At 41.2% G+C, this 18,082-nt stretch overlaps 1 protein-coding gene across 9 annotated transcripts in view; it reads left to right on the top strand.

Moving 5' to 3' along the window:
- LOC138480812 (actin-binding protein WASF3-like) overlaps window positions 1-18,082 on the top strand; it is a 1,100,082-nt gene that overhangs the window by 572,214 nt on the left and 509,786 nt on the right. The gene's annotated exons all lie outside the window — the stretch shown is intronic.

The raw sequence follows: 18,082 nt of genomic DNA, 5'->3' as shown, positions 1-18,082 counted from the left end.
CCGTTGAACAGAGGGGTGCTCCATATCACTGAGGCTTGGGTTTTTGATGCTGGGGAGAGAAGCACTTTGCAAAAGGGAAGCCTCATGCCTCCAGCATGGCATTTGTTTTAAAATGAAACCTGTGCTTGTTTGCAATTCAAATCTTCGGAGGTCTTATTTACCTGTTTATTACATAAAAGAATATCATTGTGTGTGAAGATTTGTTTTGTGCCACAAAAAAGGTGGCGTGTGTAACATAAACAGAACCTCATTGAACCTATACTTTAAATAGATATACATTCTTTCTGTACACCAGCCTGGTTCTTGGCTCATTGTTGGCACAAGTGGAGGGATCCACAGGGGAAGGAACTCCCTATGGTGAGTGTGGTCTCCCTATATATTCTTTCTTTTCTTATGTCAGTTAATAGACAGCACATACTCTACCATGTTCAACTCTTTTACAGTTATTGTCATGGGTGCAAATATCTGATGGATGATGTTGTGAAAAATCTGATAAATCGAACTGATCTTTGCCACACCTGTTTCTGAAAAGTAATAGCAATCTTATCTCTTATCCCTAAATACAAATAGCCTAATTTTGTTAGAATTCTAAATTGCATGCAGTGGACCACCAATTAGCATTACCTGCTGTGTGGTTCACGGGGCAGAGGGGGCAAGGAAAGAGTAAAAGCAGCATGAACTCTTCCATTTTCCTCTCGCCTTGTGATGAATTAACACTGCCTGCAGACTACACTTTTGCAGGCAGCATTTACCAATTGATTCCTTTGAAATCCACCTGGTTTTGAGCAGGTGCTAATTCGAGGGATGTTCCATATGAATCCACTTGTTTTACACCTGCATGAAAATCTCATGCAGGTGTAAAAAGAAGTGATGGTGTAAGACAGATGAGGTGATCACAGCCAAGATCTTATTTCTGCTCAGGGCATCTTCTCCGCCTTGTGTCGGCAGTAAAATGTTGTAGAGTGGGAAATTAAGGCATAAATGAATAATGTGGCCCTGGCTGAAATGTAATTTCTCTGCACTGGCAATGCGACCTGCTTCCCAATGTTTAAGTATGTCTCTGTAACTTTCCAATTTTATGGCCCTGTAGATAAGGGGACCATGCAAGACGGGATTGCTTGCATATTTCGTCCTGCAGCCAATGGAGTTTAAAGCTGGGGAATCCCTTGTCTTTTTTTATGCAAAAGGTATGTCAAGTTCTGTGCGTGACTTTCTTCCTTGCTCATTTATAGTGTGACCGCCATCTGATGACGTGGTCTCTGAGACTTTGAAAGATAATGCATCTTCCATTTCAGCATAATATTTTCAGTTATTCCAATAAAAGATTTCAAAACTTTGATTCTGCCAGTCATAGAAAGGGCTGATAGGATTGTGTGCTGATCATGATATTTTGTGACCGGAAATTGCTCAGATAACAACTGCAAAGAAGAAATAAAAGTAGGAATGACCAAAAGATGGTATGAAGGAAAGATGGAAAGGTGATATGAAGGAAAAAACGAGCGATGGGATGATGGAAATACTGAAAGGGAGAAAGAAAGACAGACAGGAAGAAAGAAGGAACGAAAGAAAGAAAAAAGAAAGAAAAAAAAAGAAAGAGAAAGAAAGAAAAAAGGAAGAAAGAAAGAAAGAAAGAAAGAAAGAAAGAAAGAAAGAGAAAGAAAAAGCAAGAAAGGAAGAAAGAAAGCAAGGAATCATATTTTGTTAAGGTGCAATGAAGTAAAGCACTACAGAATGATTGACTGAAAAACACAAAAATAAACAAAGAAAAGGGAAATACAGATGGAATAATTGAATGAAGGGTGCAAATATTGAAGGAAAGAATGAAAGACAAATTAAATGAAAGCAAAAAGGAAACATGCAATGAAGGAAGGAGTAAAGAAAAATAAAGATAGGAGGAAAGAGAAAGACAGAAAAAAGAAGAAAAGAGAGAGAAAGTAAGGTTACAAGAGAAAAATATGTTGAAAGAGAAGAGTAGAAAGAGAAGACACATGATGGAATAGAAAAATGAAGAAAGTAAATAGAAGGACAGATGAAAAGAAAGAAACAAAGGAACAAATTAATGAATCATGGAAAGAGAAATAAAAGTAGAAATAAAGAAATGAGAAAAAGGAAGAAGAGTACAAAGAAGGAAAGAGGTGGAGATGGGGCTACACCACGTGTGAATCAGTCAATTTGTGAATGGAATCATTGCACTTCAGAGTTGAACAATGTTTCTGATAGCCAATTCCATTATTGATACATTGTAACAGCAGCCATTTTAGGAAGTGTCCTGCAGTGGTCAGTTAAGTCCATAGCACTTTGTAACACCATCCATGGCACTATGTGAAGAAGACACAGTGGGAAAGATGGTAGCCCCATGAGCCACTTCGATGGGTCGTTTTTTAAAGGTCTGTTAGCATTCTCTAAGGGGCAGCCAGGAATTACTTCAAGATTTTAATATGACATATTTCCTGGCAGGGTAATTTCATGGATGTGGTCAATGTTAGGCTTTCTGCATCAATGGTTTCTTACTAAGCCTGAATCTGAAGCTTCTGTTTTGTGCCTCCAGTTGAACAGGCGGTCGCTCTCTATGCATTCCTTAGCTTCTCCACTGGAACCCACCCCAATCATCTTAAGTGTTTGTTGAGTTTGTGAATGCAGCAATGTGTGTTGGAACGCAGTGCAGCATGTCACAGGGGTTATATTAAAGTCATTGCTGCCTAGGGCTTGCAGTAGTAATTCTCACGGCACTCCACAGAAACGTGTGATACCCTGGGCCTCTGCTCTCCATTTACAGCATGCTGCAAATTGACACAGTGTAGGGTGATAGACTTGACGTTTGTAGGAGGCGTGGATGTTAAGTGATTCAATTAAATAGGCCTGAGTCGTATCATTAAATGTGCTCTGTTCTATAAAGCTGTTTCACTCGTTATATTTAGAAATCAAAACTGCTAAATTCAGCAGCGTGTTTACCTTCCTCTCATACAACCACAAAATCTCACAGAAGCCCATTAAAGAAACAAGCCATTAAAATATCAGCAGATGGCAACCGCTATTTACATGTGGTTATGCGAAGGCACAGACTCCATGTGCAAATGAACCACTTTGAGCTGGCACTGCTTAAGTGCACTGTACCCCACCGTTAGAATCACAAAGCAGTATTAAGCAGTATTATTTCACAATGACAGCCATTTGACTATGCAGATACAGGACGACCAATGAGTAGATGTTTAGGTAAATGTTACCTTGAGAACAGTAGACATTTATTTTTTGAAATGGTATAGTGGACAAGCAGCCCATCTGATACACAAAGCATTGTGAGTACACAGATTCCGTGTATGTACAAACATTGCTTACGCATGCACAGTTCCATTAGCTCGTGTATATGCCTTTGCATCAGCAATAATGGAACTATGGCTGCAGAAACATGATTTTGCTGCCTGTGGCTTCTCTTTTGATAACCTGACTTCTAGGGTGAGTCCATCATTAGTTTTGGTAGATTATGTGTGCTCGCACCATCTATGTGGCCAAAACATTGCTACAGGCAAAAGGGAGTGAGCAAGGGGTGAAAAGAAGCAGACTCTAGGTTGGCATGGCCACTGGCAACATTAGTAGTAGACGGGGCCCCCTTTTGCACAATGTTACTTTTTGACAGGTGTGCACGCCCGCTGCTTCCGGTCTTAGTCCTCCCACTTTTGATAGGTTTTGATATAAGCTTAATATACATTCGATATAAAAATGTATATCAAACATTTTTTATATCGATTTTATATCAAATGTATATCTGATATAAAGTGTGTGTAGATTTTATATCAGTTTTGAAATAAGTGAATATATATGTTATACAAAATCTATGTAAAGATAGGAGCAACGTGAGACAGTGTTGCTTGGACAAGTGCAGAGAGTGAAGTGAGCGCTGAAGACGGGGGCTGGGAATCTAGGGTTTTGCAGAGTGACACAGTAATGACATCATAGAGGGGTTCCGCCCGATGTGATAGGAATCGGAAAATATCAAACAATTTTGATATCTTTTTAATATAAAAATGTATATACACATTAATATAAAACTTAATATTTCTGATATAAGCATGCACATAATAATTAATATTAAAATACCTTTTTTTATAGAGATGTATATAAAATGAATATTAAAAATAATACTTAAAGCAAAGTCCAAAGACAAGCGAGCATCTCTTCAAAGTGCTGGAGAGGATGATTCTAAGGAGACTTCTTTGTCTGGAGGTGGTTAACCAAACTCTAAAGCCGAAACCTCTAATGAATGTCATGACATTTCCTACGGCACAAGCCCAATTTCCCAACATAATCTGGACCGAGTCCCTACCTTAAAGAGTTCTGTGCAGACTGTGGTGGTGAGGCACTCTCCACGCCCAACTCCGTTGCAGAAAAGCAACCCTTCTTCTGGTATGAGCCATCCAAAGTAGGGCCTCCTCAACAAAACCTCACCAACAATATGTGCCTTTAATGGTGACCAGAAGGATGAGGGGAGGACTGGAGATTCAGGCTCATATTCCAAAAGTTATGTTGTGTTTTTTGTTAATGTGTCATTTTGTGAGTTTGCAAATAGTTGATGTTTTAATTGTGAATGGACCCTTTGGATCTTTCCTTTATTCCCTATGTAAAGCAATACATGATACCCCAAAAAGTAATGGTTGCCTTAAGATCTGTAAAATAGTATGTGCAGATGGAGAACCTTTGGCACTCGAGAGAGACCATTTCTGAAAGCCATTTTTCCCAACCCCAAATTTTTTTTTGACTTCAAGTAAAGCACATGACTGTTTGTGTGCTTATGGAATGTCATAGTAAGCATGGACTAGATCATTCACCTATTTCAAAAAAAGCAGAATGGCTCATGCATCTAGACTGACACTAAATTCATAAAGGCCCTAAAAATCGGGCTCTTCCCAACTCTTACCTGAACTCCTCCCCTCGCTAAACTACACTGCTGAAGCCAACATCCCCATACACCAGTCACAGAATTGATGCCAGCAGCATTCCCAGCGGCTCACCTAGATAAACTGTTGCACCATGCACAACAACACTCCCACCTGATAAAAACCGCATTAAAGCCAGCAACATTCGCGGAGGTACTCCACAATAAACCTTACACCTCCTCCAACTACAACACGAACAACCACAGAATTAGCATCAGCTCACCTGACAAACTATCGCCACATGCGGTACAACCCCCCTACCGGTCAAATACGCCAGGGAAGTCAACAGCATTCGCTGTGGCACACTGCAATAACCTCACCCATCCTCAACGCTCACACCAGAGTGACCACGAATAATGCGACTGTGCCGTCCACACTAGACAAAATATGCTGCAGCCGATCTACATCAAAGCATACAGTATGTAGACCTGTTGAGCACGTCTGTTGACACAGGCAGCAGGCACGGCCAAACATCCATGCACCGTAGAGTGCAGCTATGGCTATGCCCATCCGGTCTAGCAGCGCTCATAGATGTTCACGCTGAAACACCTGACGTACCTCAACACCTCTGCCACTAGCATGCAGTGACTACCAACAAATAGAACATTTGGTATAGCTGGTCACATATTGATTCTTCAACAATAGCAGTCTATCATATACCACCAACAGCGCCCATACACATACCTGACATTGGGATGCTTAGTGGAGCCTAGCCAGCCAACTAAGTCCTAAGCTGGCGAAAGTGCACACAAGCATTTCTTAATCTAAAACTCTTAGAACCTACACCACATTGACTACGATCACTGAGGGTGTTCCAACCACAAAGCACATTGAGGTCATACAACTGGGGAAAGAGCACTATATAAATAACCAAATATAATAAAAATACAATATAATATAGACATGTTATATAAAAATGAATATTTTTTAATATAAAATGCATATAACATTTTTATATAAAGTTCCCCCAACATTGTGATATCACAAATGTTTGATATCAATTTTGATATAAAAATGTATGTCAATGTTGTATGAACTGGTTTTGATACAGAGTACACATAATGAAAAGCAGTACACTTTACAGCTAAAGTGTGCTTCATAGAGCCTGTACAAATGTTCAAACTATAGGCTTTGACAAGGCTTGTTTCTTTTAAATAATGAAAAACAGTTCACTTTATAAGAAAACTGTTCTTTTCAGACCCCATACAAAAGTCAAATTCTTGTTTTTATTGAGTCTACAGCACCTCTCTCGCAACCTGCATGTGTCCCTCTGCAGCCTTATGACCCAGCAAACAGCATGTGACAGGGAAACTGCTGTGGGAGGGGGTTTTGTACTGCTCAACCTCAGATGATTAATACACAATGGAATGCCAGGAATCCCAGCAATTTTGGTGACTCACACCAAGGCTTGTGCGAGCAGAAGAAAAGACAGACAGGTCTTTACATTTAGCTTGCCGGAATACAGGATATTCTGTGACAGCTGTGTAAACACACCCAGGGAAATACTCAAGGACATTTGTTTATCAACTAAACCCAAAGGCAGGCACCAAGGTTATTTTTTACTTATGATGGAAAGATGGCATGGGGAAATATCTGCAGGCTGAGCTTAATTTGCTGAGTATGCAGGAAATAGAATGCTGTGTTTTGTTGATAAGAAAAGTGCCTCTGTGCTCAAGAAACATCTACAATTCGATTGTTACAAAACCCACACATGGGTTCAGGAAGCCCTGGTGTGTTGATTAGAAAGTGGTGCTAGGCCCATGAAACAGCGAAAATTAGATTGTTACAAACCCCATTTCTGCAAGGTAAACAGAAATATATAGATCTGTGTGTGTTGATAAGAAAACTGCTCAGGAAGGGATTGTGTTTTCACCACTTAAAGGGGGGTCTGACTCCAGCAGGGGTACTGTCAACCCCACTCTCAGAGTGCTCGCCTGATAATCTCCTGCTATGGAACTACTGAATGCAACTCTGCGGTGCCCTTGCTTTTTGTCTGGATTTGATTGTGGAACCGGGAGACCCCTGCAAAGCCTTTTAATTGGCAACTGGGTCTGCTTTTATACAGAGTTGGTTTCACCAACATCAGAAAGGTGAGCATGGGGGTATTTTAAGAAATGTGTTTTAATGTATTGGAAGCATGCAACTAAGAGTGTGTGATACTGTATTTATTAATACACTTTCTGAGACGATTAACGATGCTGCATAGTGCTTAGAATGCGCTCAAAGGCACTAGACTGTGGATTTTTAAACTAAACAGCTCTGTGCTTTTAATGACGTGTTTTAAAAAAATGTACAGTTTGCTTAGAATGCTCTGTGGTTTTGCATGTCAGCCAGGATGATGCAGAGGTGCTGGTAGCACTGCATTGTATTTCTGTGTGTGTATGTGTTATTTTTGAAATTCTGACTACAGTGCTTGGGAACAAGTTGAACATTTGTAAAGGGTTTCTTAAGTATTTAGTGTTTATGGTGTGGCTGCACAATCAATCAGACATTTCCATATTAAAGTTTGGAAAGGCTGAGTTCAAGACAGCAAATTCAGCGATCCAGTATTCACAAATCAGAATTTTTTTCATATTCAGCAAAAATAATTCATTTCTAGTTAATATTCAATATTTTATTCATTTATTTATTTGTATGGGCTCACCACCGCCCTTATAACCGACCAAATCATCCAGTTTAAAAAAAAGCCACAAGCTTTATACAAAATGAACCCCGACTGCACTTGTCTTTTTGTGATGCACCATATTTGCACGCGCACAATGCAGTGATTTAGTTTCATAGCACCGATAAAATATTTGTAGTGTGTAAAATATTCAGCACAGAGGGATCAGAAAATGACAAAGATCACACATGTTGCATAAATGGTATAGCCGAGATTTATTCGTACAAAGTACTAGAGTGGAAGACATTTTTAAGGGTGGCAAGTTCCAGGGTGTTACATCTTACTTGAAATGTTATGTAAGATGTGTTATGCTGGGCTTCAGATGTTTGGGGATGTGTAAAACCCAGCTTCTTTTAAGTTTTATATTGTGCTGGATTGGTCTTGTACTTTCAAGTAGGTGCTACATTTTATTATATTCTGTGAGCGAAGTAACACAAAGTAAACCAGATTGTGTCTATTCTCTGTTTGCAAGGGAAGCGCAGAGTGTTGGCCTGCATAATTGCATGTGAAAGCTGCAATGTGCACTTTAAAACACAATTGTGAGGTAGAAGTGTGCTACGGCTTTTCAAATATGGTTCTAAATTTTGCAATGTTTTATACAATCTTGACAATGCTGACAATGGGCCTCATAAGTATGGCGGTAAGGTAACAACGGTGCCGGTAGCGCTACCGGCACCGTTGCTACCATACCACCATACTACGAGCTGTGCTCGTGGATGCGTGTCAGCCTGCCAGGTCTGACCGGGCAGGCAGAGCGGCACCCGTGAGCATAGCAAGTCGGATTCACCAGCACCATTGTAAACGGTGCTGGTGCATCGGACGTCCCCATTCCCATTGAGCCCTATGGGGCTCAATGGGAATGGGGATGTACCGGGTCCGGCACCCACGAAAGGACAATTACCGGGTCCGGTGGGGCGAGTTGGAGGTTTTACCGGCAAGGCTACCTCCAACCTCGTTATGAGACCCAATGTGAAGTTAGTATTTGAGTATGTGCCACAGATGACAAATGTTGCACAAATGCTATAGCTGAGATATATTTGCACAAACGCTGGAATGGTGGATTATTTTTAAGGGGACATGCACTCAGGTGTTACACTGGGTGTGATTTGTTTGGTGATGTGTTATGTATTGATGGGGGCCTGTTTCTGTGTAAAAGGTGTTGTATTCTGATTCCATATTCTTTCTATTTAGAACTGCCACGTCTTCCAACAGATTGATGGCACAGCCCGCCGAGTCTGTGGATGTGGATTGTGGCAGCCATCAACCAGCAGCTGGTGGATTTATGGCGATTGATTCAACTAACGCAGCATGTCCCATCTGGTTTAGGGGCCAGCAAGATCCAAGGATGATGAGGGTCAGCCACAGTTTCAGAATGACCTATCGTGGCATTTTGACATGGGTGAACGGATGGGGCAGTTCAAAGATGGAGATTGTTTTTGTACATTTCCCAAAGGAGCTTGATAATCTGTGCCTTGGGAATGTTGAGGCTTATGGATGCAGGCCCAAGGAACCGCCAGGGATTTTGCTGCTTTGTTGTCACAAAGGGTAATACATTTGGGACAGCACAGCAACCAAGGCTCAATCATGGAATGCTATAGGTAGTGGTATTGAGCCCCAACCGGTGCTACATGGTTTGATGGAGAACACAGCAGTTTCTAAGTGGAAGCATTGCCCTGCAGGTATCAACCCTGCACCCCTGCGGTCTCGACCTTTATATCGTCTAGGTCCCACAGGCGATGCATGAATCCTAGCTGAGTATCTGAGAGTTTCTTTTTTGAATCTGCATGTTTATTGTTTATTGCATTAAAACATGCTCTCTCTGCATTGACCTGATTGTGCATAATCTTTTTTCCTTTCTGTATTAAATATGACCTTTTATATAAATAAATATTTGTTCAAAATCATAAAATGGTTTGGCTCTTTATTATGTGTTCCTTTTTATTATGCATAATAACACCCATCGCTTGTTGATTTTTAAACGTTATTCAGCAGTGTAATGCTAGGAAGTGGTGGGGACCAGAAATCCAATACAGGCTAAACAAACAGTTTCTATGTTTTTAATCACACGTCGTAAGTTAAGACACAGAGTGCAACTCTGTTGTTGTTCCATATGCTGGCTTTTTTTTATTTCCACAGATGATGCTACAAGCTCTTAACATCCCTCCATACTTGACAACATCCCTTTCTCTTAATAGATTACAACTTCATGCCTGTGCATGTTTGCCCCATAAGAGCTGAACCTAAAGACACAAACTAGGTGTTATAAACAACACATTTTTATTAACATTTAAAGCAACAATTGCTTCTTATGGAATTGTGACACAGTGACATGTTTGGGGGAGGCGGCATGGGGTTAAGTGAAATAATGCATAGTAATTATACATTTATAGCGTATATGTATAATGCTCCTAGGATGTCTGAGCTATGGGTGTTCGGCATGTCCCCAATGAACCCCAGGAATTATTTATTGTAAAACTCTCCAGGCATAGAAAGCAAACACAGTAAAATATATCATAACCTTTTAATCTCAGATGCAAGACCTTGGGCTGGTCAAATGTGTACAGATGGTCATGGTGACACATATTTATAAAGCTAGGGAGAGTGTTGTGCAAAAACAAAATGAACACTAACCTAGAGTGTTAAAGTATACAACTCACTGGCTATAGGGCTGCATGCCGAATGATCCCATGTGCCAATGGTTCTTTTAATTTGTGGAACAATGTTTCTGGCACTTACACTGAAGAGATAGGGCAAATGATATGCTTGAAATGTGCAACATGTAATTAATTGTCGAGGGGGGAAATGTGATTTAATACTGTTTCTGGTGTATAAGGGAGTTGTAGGCATTGTGACGGTGAGGGAAGGATACATTCATATTTTAAGTGTAAAGCCGGTTATTTATTTATTAATCATATTGATGTTTTGAACAACATCCATTTCCAAAAAGAGTTACAGCGTGTGTTTGCTTTTGGGTTAACTTTGTTGCTGAAAGGGGTGGCGCACCCCAGAGCAGCTATTTTAGATGTTTTCATAGAGTTTATTTACGTTTTTTTTTTCAATTTTGTGATTATAAAAATCACTTTGTATCCTTCACGGGTACTGTCTGTGAATATACATGTGTCGGGGTGTGCATTTACCAAAACAGCTACTTCGCTTAACACCCTTTGGCAGCAGCACCCAGAATTATCCCATTTTAAGCCTGATGATGCTGTTGCACATCCACAGCTTTTGTCTACTCATTTAAGTGGTTTACAACAGTATCATACAAACCCAACTGTGCCAGGGGTCTAATAGTAAATTGTGAAAAGCATCCAACACTGTGACTAGAGATTATCGAGCAAGGGTTAAAACTTCTTTCTGCGGGCAGTGGTTTCATGAATAAAACAAGTTGGGCTTTCACTGAATTAACATTAAGCATAGCTCAAACATCTCCCTCCCTTGGAATGTGAAACATGCCAGCATCATTCACAACCAATCTCACAAGCAGACCAAGGACTTCTGATGCCTCTGAATTGCCACATTCCTATGCGGTTGCCATGTACTCCCAGTGGTGAAAAATAATCTCTGAAGGCCTTCATCGCGCTAACGCACACACACACACACACACACACACACATGCGAAACCACGACACAGGTGCCACTTGGGGCACCAGAAACATTAGGGATAATAAGACCATTAGGGCCACATGGGCCAGTTGAGCCACTTAATATTTGTAAAGTATGGGCCCAGACAAATGAATGTAGAGAATTTAGTGATAAAACAAAGTTTAACAAGGAACAAAGTCACAAAGTATGCTCAGAATATCTCCCGAGTCCCGAATATGCATGCAATCTCATGTATAACAGCAATATCTTTAAGAAGCCTGTCTCAGAAAGGGCCTGATAATCAATCAATAGGATATCATACGCCCTTAGCTGCATGCTTCCAATGCATTAACACACATTTCTTAAAATACCCCCCTGCTCACCTTCCTCGTGTTGTTGAAACCAACTCTGAATAAACAGCAGGCCCATTTCCCAATTAAAAGGCTTTATAGGTGGTCTCCCGGTGCCATGATTGAATCCAGCTGAAAAGCAAGGGACCCCGCAGAGTTGAAATCAGTTGTTTCATGTCAATTAGTGTTGCAGCAGGGGATCATCAGGCCAACACTCTGACAGTGGGGTTGACAGTACTCCTGCTGAAGGTAGACCCTCCTTTTAAGGGTGAAAACACAACCCCTCACTGAGGAGTTTTCTTCTCAACACATACAGATTTATATATTTCTGTTTATGGGGTTTGAAACAATCAAATTTTAGCTGTTTCATGGGTCCAGCACCACTTTTTTTTATCAACACGCCAGGGCTTCCTGAACCCATGTTTGGGTTCTTATCAACAAAAAAAGCATTCCATTTCCTGCATACTTGTCAAATTAAGCTCAGCCTGCAGATGTTTCAGCATGCCATCCTTCCGTTTTATCTTAAAAATAGACTTGAAGCCCACCTTGGCGTTTAGTTGATAAACAAATGTGCTTGTCTATTTCCTTAGCTGTCACAGAACATCTTGTCTTCCGGGGAGCTAAATATAAAGACCCATCTGTGTTTCCTGTTGCCCGCACAAGACGTGGTGTGAGTCATCAGAATTGCTGGGATTCCTCGCATTTCATTGTGTATTAATCATCCGCGGTTGAGCATTACAAACACCCCTCTGGCAGCAGTCCCTGGCACACACTGTCGGCTGGGTCACAGAGCTACAGAGGGGCAAATGCAGGTTGCCAGAGATGTGCTGTAGACTCGATAAACACAATAGTTTGACTTTTGTATGGGGTCTGAGAAGAACAGTTTACTTATAAAGTGAACTGTTTTTCATTATTTAAAAGAAACATGTCTTTTGACGGCCAAGAGTTTGAACTTGTGTACAGGCTCTGTGAAGTACACTTTAGTTGCAAAGTAAACTGCTTTTCATGTAACATTGATATACATTTTTATATCAAGATTGATATAAAAAATGTGTGATATCAACATTTTGGGGGACATTTATATAAACATTTTATATTCATTGTATATAAAAGATATTAATTGTACATACATTTATATTTAAAATATGATATTTAATATTGTTTATATACATTTCTATATAAAAAAAGAATGCATTGTAATCTTCATTTTTATATTGGAAAGATTGTTCATATTCATTTTTTAATAAATGTATATATTAAAAATATATCAAAATTGTTTTATATCATTTTTTGCTTCCTATCACATCGGGCAGAAGCCCTCTGGGATGTCATCACTGCATCACTCTGCAAAACCCTAAATTCACAGTCGCCGTCTTCAGAGCTCTCGTCGCTCTCAGCGCTCGACCAAGCAACACCGTCGCCCGCTGCTCCCATCTTTATATAGATTTCATATAAAATGTATACACCCTTTATATCAAATGTAAATTTGATATAACGTTGATATAACATATTTTTGATATTTTTATATCAAATTTATATTACGTTTTTAAGCCTATCAAAAGGAAGAGGGACTAAGACCAGAAGCAGGGGACATGCCCACCTGTCAAAATGTAACATTGTGAAAAAGGGGGCCCCTTCTACTACAAACACTTGTCTCATGAAAAGGCCTAAGTACCAACCTTGCTTTGATTTGGTTTCTGCAGCTGTTGCCACTGCTAAGCAGATCACTCTTCCCCCTCCTCCTCTTATTGTGACCTGCACGCAAGAGTGGGTCATCTACTGCTGCACGGTGTGCCTGAGGATCTTTTCACTGCTCATTCCAAATTTCACATTTCTCTCCATAAGTGCCTGGCTGTGGACCACAGGCTCTGGCTCTTTGTAGCTTGTTTCCTCATTCACCACTAAACCATGCTATCTAAAAACCAGAATAAAAAAGAACCCTATCAGACGTACCCTACAATCTAATAACACCACTCATTTGAGTCAACCACGTACTATCTTAGAGAAAATTGGTGGAGCCAGCTTCAATTCCTGGGCTCCTGCCCTGTGGAATGTTCTTCCCAGACATCTTGCGGATAATAACTCAACTGCTCTCATCAAGAAACACCTGAAGACTTTCCTTTTTGATGTAGAACTTGGTTAAATGACTAGAAAATACATCTATACATCAATACAACCTACTCAGTTTTGGCTTGCCCCCTTTTGTGCCTGTCTCTTTCCATTTTTCTCATTGTCTTCTATGTTATTATTTGTAAGCACCCTGAGGTCTATGGGTTAGTGGCACTATGGAAAAATGCAGATTCATAGATAGATAGATAGATAGATAGATGCTATCTTATGAACCCAGACTCCAATAAGCAAGCCATACAATTTCTCTGGTGCAAAGACACGCTTTAGGAGACTTATAGTAAGTGAGGTGGAATAATTGATTTGTAAGCTCTAAAAGACATGTAGGAATATTAGACAACGTCTTCACACACAACAGCTGATGCTTTTCAAATTAGTAAAAATGCCATGTAGTTGGCATTGGCAGACATTTTACTGTTATGGTGAGAGTTCTGACAAAATGAGCAGAGAGCCCATTGTGCATTACATGCTCAGAAGCGTTTCATGCTTGCATGGCTTTCACAGACATATTTCAAATATATAATTCTGAGGTCATTTATAAGTTCCCAAAAGGCTATTTGGTGTTATGTAATCATAAGGAACCCACATTGGTTCCAGTTTGCCTCTACCCTGAAAGGGTGGCAGTCCAAAAACCAGAGGAAAAAAACAATCCAAATGGCAAAATCACCACAGCACCTCTTTGCAAGGGAAAACAAGGTTTATTTCATGCAAAAAGGATCTCTGACGCTCCCGTAGGCCTGAACTGACACGGAGCTCATCTTATCTCGAGATGTTACATCTTTTATAGCAGATAAACTGCAAATTAACAATACTATACACAACATACACAACAATGAGTGCAGCATAATCCCTCCACCCTCATTGGCTACCATACCGTCTATAGAGCATGCTAATTACCCCCTATAGTCCCTTGACTGATTGGCCACATCCATGCTACCCCTACTCCCCTAGACACATGGTCCCCTACATCATCACTGCTGAACCCATGTATATAATTGGTGGGTTCTTCTCAATAGGTTCATAAATTTGGGACCAATACGTGATGGGCACCCTCCTGTTCCAGACGTCATCAAAGTAACTTGGTGAGGCCAACCTTGCTTTTGATGAGACATTAGGCTTCCTCATTAACCCAGATGCCCTGGAGCACACAAGCTGCACCCCGACCTTGTACTAGATTTATTGGCATCACCTCTGCTCCTTCTATCCCAAATCACGAGACATTCCAGACATGACTCTCCCTTTATCTCCTCCCAACCCCAGGTGCCCAGGGATGACGTGTCCAGGGCACGGCTCTTGAGTCTGAATTTCAAGGATTTGTTTGCTTAACTTGTGTGTCTAGGTGTAATCAATATAGGGTGTCTGCCCTGGGGTGAAGGCAGTAGCGTTCTAAATCTTTGCCTGGCTCATTCACATCACAGAGCCTCATGCCATAATCTCATGAATGTGTCCTTCAAAGGGCACATCCCTTCCTGCTCTTTTATCAACTAACATTCCATTCCCTCACGTTCAACCCCGCAGCTGGATAACATTTGTGCTTATTTGCACACTGTGGGTGCCTCTGAAATTGACTTCTCTCCTGGGGAACGGGAACAGGGATTTGTTTTTGGAGCTGAACTACCAGAACCACAGCTCCACACCAAGGCCTGTGTTCCCTTCTGTTCATCATGGGCTTGGGCCTTAACATCAAAAATTGTGACACTTCTGCCAAGTTAATACTTTGGCCTGACTTATACCACACTAACTTGGTGACTCCATCTTCCACTTATTTCTATCCTTCCTTCACATCACACTGTTCTACGTCACTACAATGCATCAACTAAATACCGGGCCTTTAGTACTGCCCTATCTATGACCTCTGCAACCACAACTTTAAAACATGTGTTACTCTTTCTGTGCTGTTATAGGTGAGCATCTAATATGTGTCAGACCTAAAAGAATGGGTCATTACGAGTATGGCGGTAGGGGCTTAACGGCACCGTTAAGGATGGTGGTGCCGTTAAGCCCCTACCGCCATATTCCGAGGTCCCTTAGCGGGTCCCAGCAGGAACAGCAGGTCTGACCAGCCGTTTTTTGCGGGACCCGATAAGGGACCTTGGAGCTAATAACGGGCCGCAATTTGCAGGCCCGTTATTAGCACCTTCCCCATTCCCATTGAGCCCTATTACTGAATGGGGACTTACCGGGTCTGCATAGGTCAGAATGTCCCGGTAAGTCCCCATTCAGTGACACTGGACACGGACACGGGTTTGGAGGCAGCCATTGCGCTGATAGCGCCATGGCTGCCTCCAAACTCGTAATGACACCCAATATATGTGCTGTCTGCGGTACAACCTTCATTCTGCTCCCATGATATTGCTCACTGATAGGCTTTCTCAATTAGAACCTCTTTGCCTGGCTTGGATACTGTACATGCATCCCAACATTTCCCATTTTAGTTAATCCTCCATTAACTAACCTTCTTCCTTTCTTCTGTACTCGTCGTCCTTGGGTATGCATGCTCTACACACGTGATGTAAACCCCCCTCGGGCATATTCTTCTGGAGTGCCAATCATAAAACCTGTCTCCTGTTAAGTTCACCAAAAACTCAATGCAATTCTCTGGGTCTGGTGGGGGTGTGGTCATCGTCCCCAAGGGTTCCAAAGGCTGCTTTATATTTTACCACTCTCGGCCTTACAACCCCAACCCATCTATCAGTCTAGGTGTACCTTTGTTTTGTGAGAGGAGGAGCTTTCCCTGCTCTAATCAAAATCATCCTCATGACACTCTTTAACAGAGTCTTCATACAGTACCTCAGGATCATTTCACAGGAACCAAAAATCACTAACAAAAATACTACGATGGGAAACCTCATTTTTACAGCTATCTCTAACCACAATGTGGCCCATCTTATCAAACCAGTCACCTGCATTCACAACAGCTTCTTTCTCCATTGCAATCCTCAAATTGTGAAGGGCCCTTATCACATCGGATAAGGATCCGTTGTCAGCATCATTTGGGGGTATGTGCGTACATCAAGACGGTGCAATTTTCTTGCATACAACCCTTCCATAGCTGTGAGCGATATCCATTCTGGAGAGTCCTGAGCCTAATGGTTCTCAACTCACTCGATATTGAATTGAGGCCCTGCTCTGTTTGGTTTTCCATCTGAATCATCTCCCATCTAGTTATCTGCAGCTTTTTTGGGTTCTCTGCAGTGTGGATACCTGGCATATGAAGGGAGTAAAAAAAGGTTTCTGTCTTGGTAAACAACTTGTATTGATCTCTTTTAGCTTCTTGATGTAATCTTTGGACAGGTAATTATATCTCTTCTGATGATGACCTCTTAGTGATCGATGAACACACTTAACATTTGGGGGCTTAATTGGTTCTAGGCCTGGTTCATTTATAACTGATAGATAATAATCAGAAACTACTATAACCACAGAGTGTAGGGGGATCAGTGAGCATGCAACCCTCCATGATGGTGGTAGATGTAAATATGTATATAGTCCACAAACCAAGTACAAGTCCATTAATGCTGATCTGCCCTCAGTTAGATGAGGTATGAATAAGGTTTTATTGCAATGGCTGTTTGTTCCTATGGGTACAGTGCCAATTCCTCAAAAGGAAAAGGATTACTCTGCTGGCCTTTGTACTTTGGCTGTTTTTTCGTTTAGTTCAATCCATTTCAGTTTCAGCACGCAGCTAACCCATATATTACCACAGTTCTTATTTACACATGCCACCACGTCTTTAGGAAACACCAGTAAGCCCCCTGCTGCACAGTTCACTACTCCTGCCACGCATCTATTGTTAGTAAACAATAACCATTCCATCTTCAGCAATGGCCGCACCTTGTAACACGCCTGTTCTTTCTTCTTGGCACATTCTTCATCATCCCTGTCAATGAATACCGCTTGGACAGTGTGCCTTTGGAAAAGACTCTGTACTCTGCACAGGGCTAAGTGTCCCTGGCACTGGAATATAATATATTTATTGGGGCGTAAACAACTCGGGTGCACCCTTTGTATAAGGTATATAAGAGCAGGTATAGTGCTCTTGTTTCACCTCTCCCTCCTCACATTGCGCATGTGATGATATCACATGTTATCTGATTCAGGTTGATGCACATCGGCCTAGCTGTCAAATATAACGCTCTTGTACTGATTGTACTCTATCTCCTCCTCAGTTTCCATCCTAATACGAGTTATCTTAATGCGTTTCATACTCAAAAACGTTCCATACTTCCCCTAATTCCCCTTTATATACTCACAACATATAAAGTCAATGGGAACGTAACATAATATGCAGCGTATTCTGGATCAACACTTAGGTTTCTTCATGAGAAAGTGGAGTGGTATTGTGTGCCTGTGCCTACTGAACATCTGATAGGTGAACGCAATGCCGCAACTAATTCACCTTAACCGCAAAAGCCATCATAAACACT

Source organism: Ambystoma mexicanum, chromosome 5p (assembly GCF_040938575.1).
Source record: "Ambystoma mexicanum isolate Mex_15411 chromosome 5p, UKY_AmexF1_1, whole genome shotgun sequence".
NCBI lineage: Eukaryota > Metazoa > Chordata > Amphibia > Caudata > Ambystomatidae > Ambystoma > Ambystoma mexicanum.
Note: the sequence above shows the minus strand (reverse complement) of the source record. Positions and strands in the feature narration are given on the sequence as shown.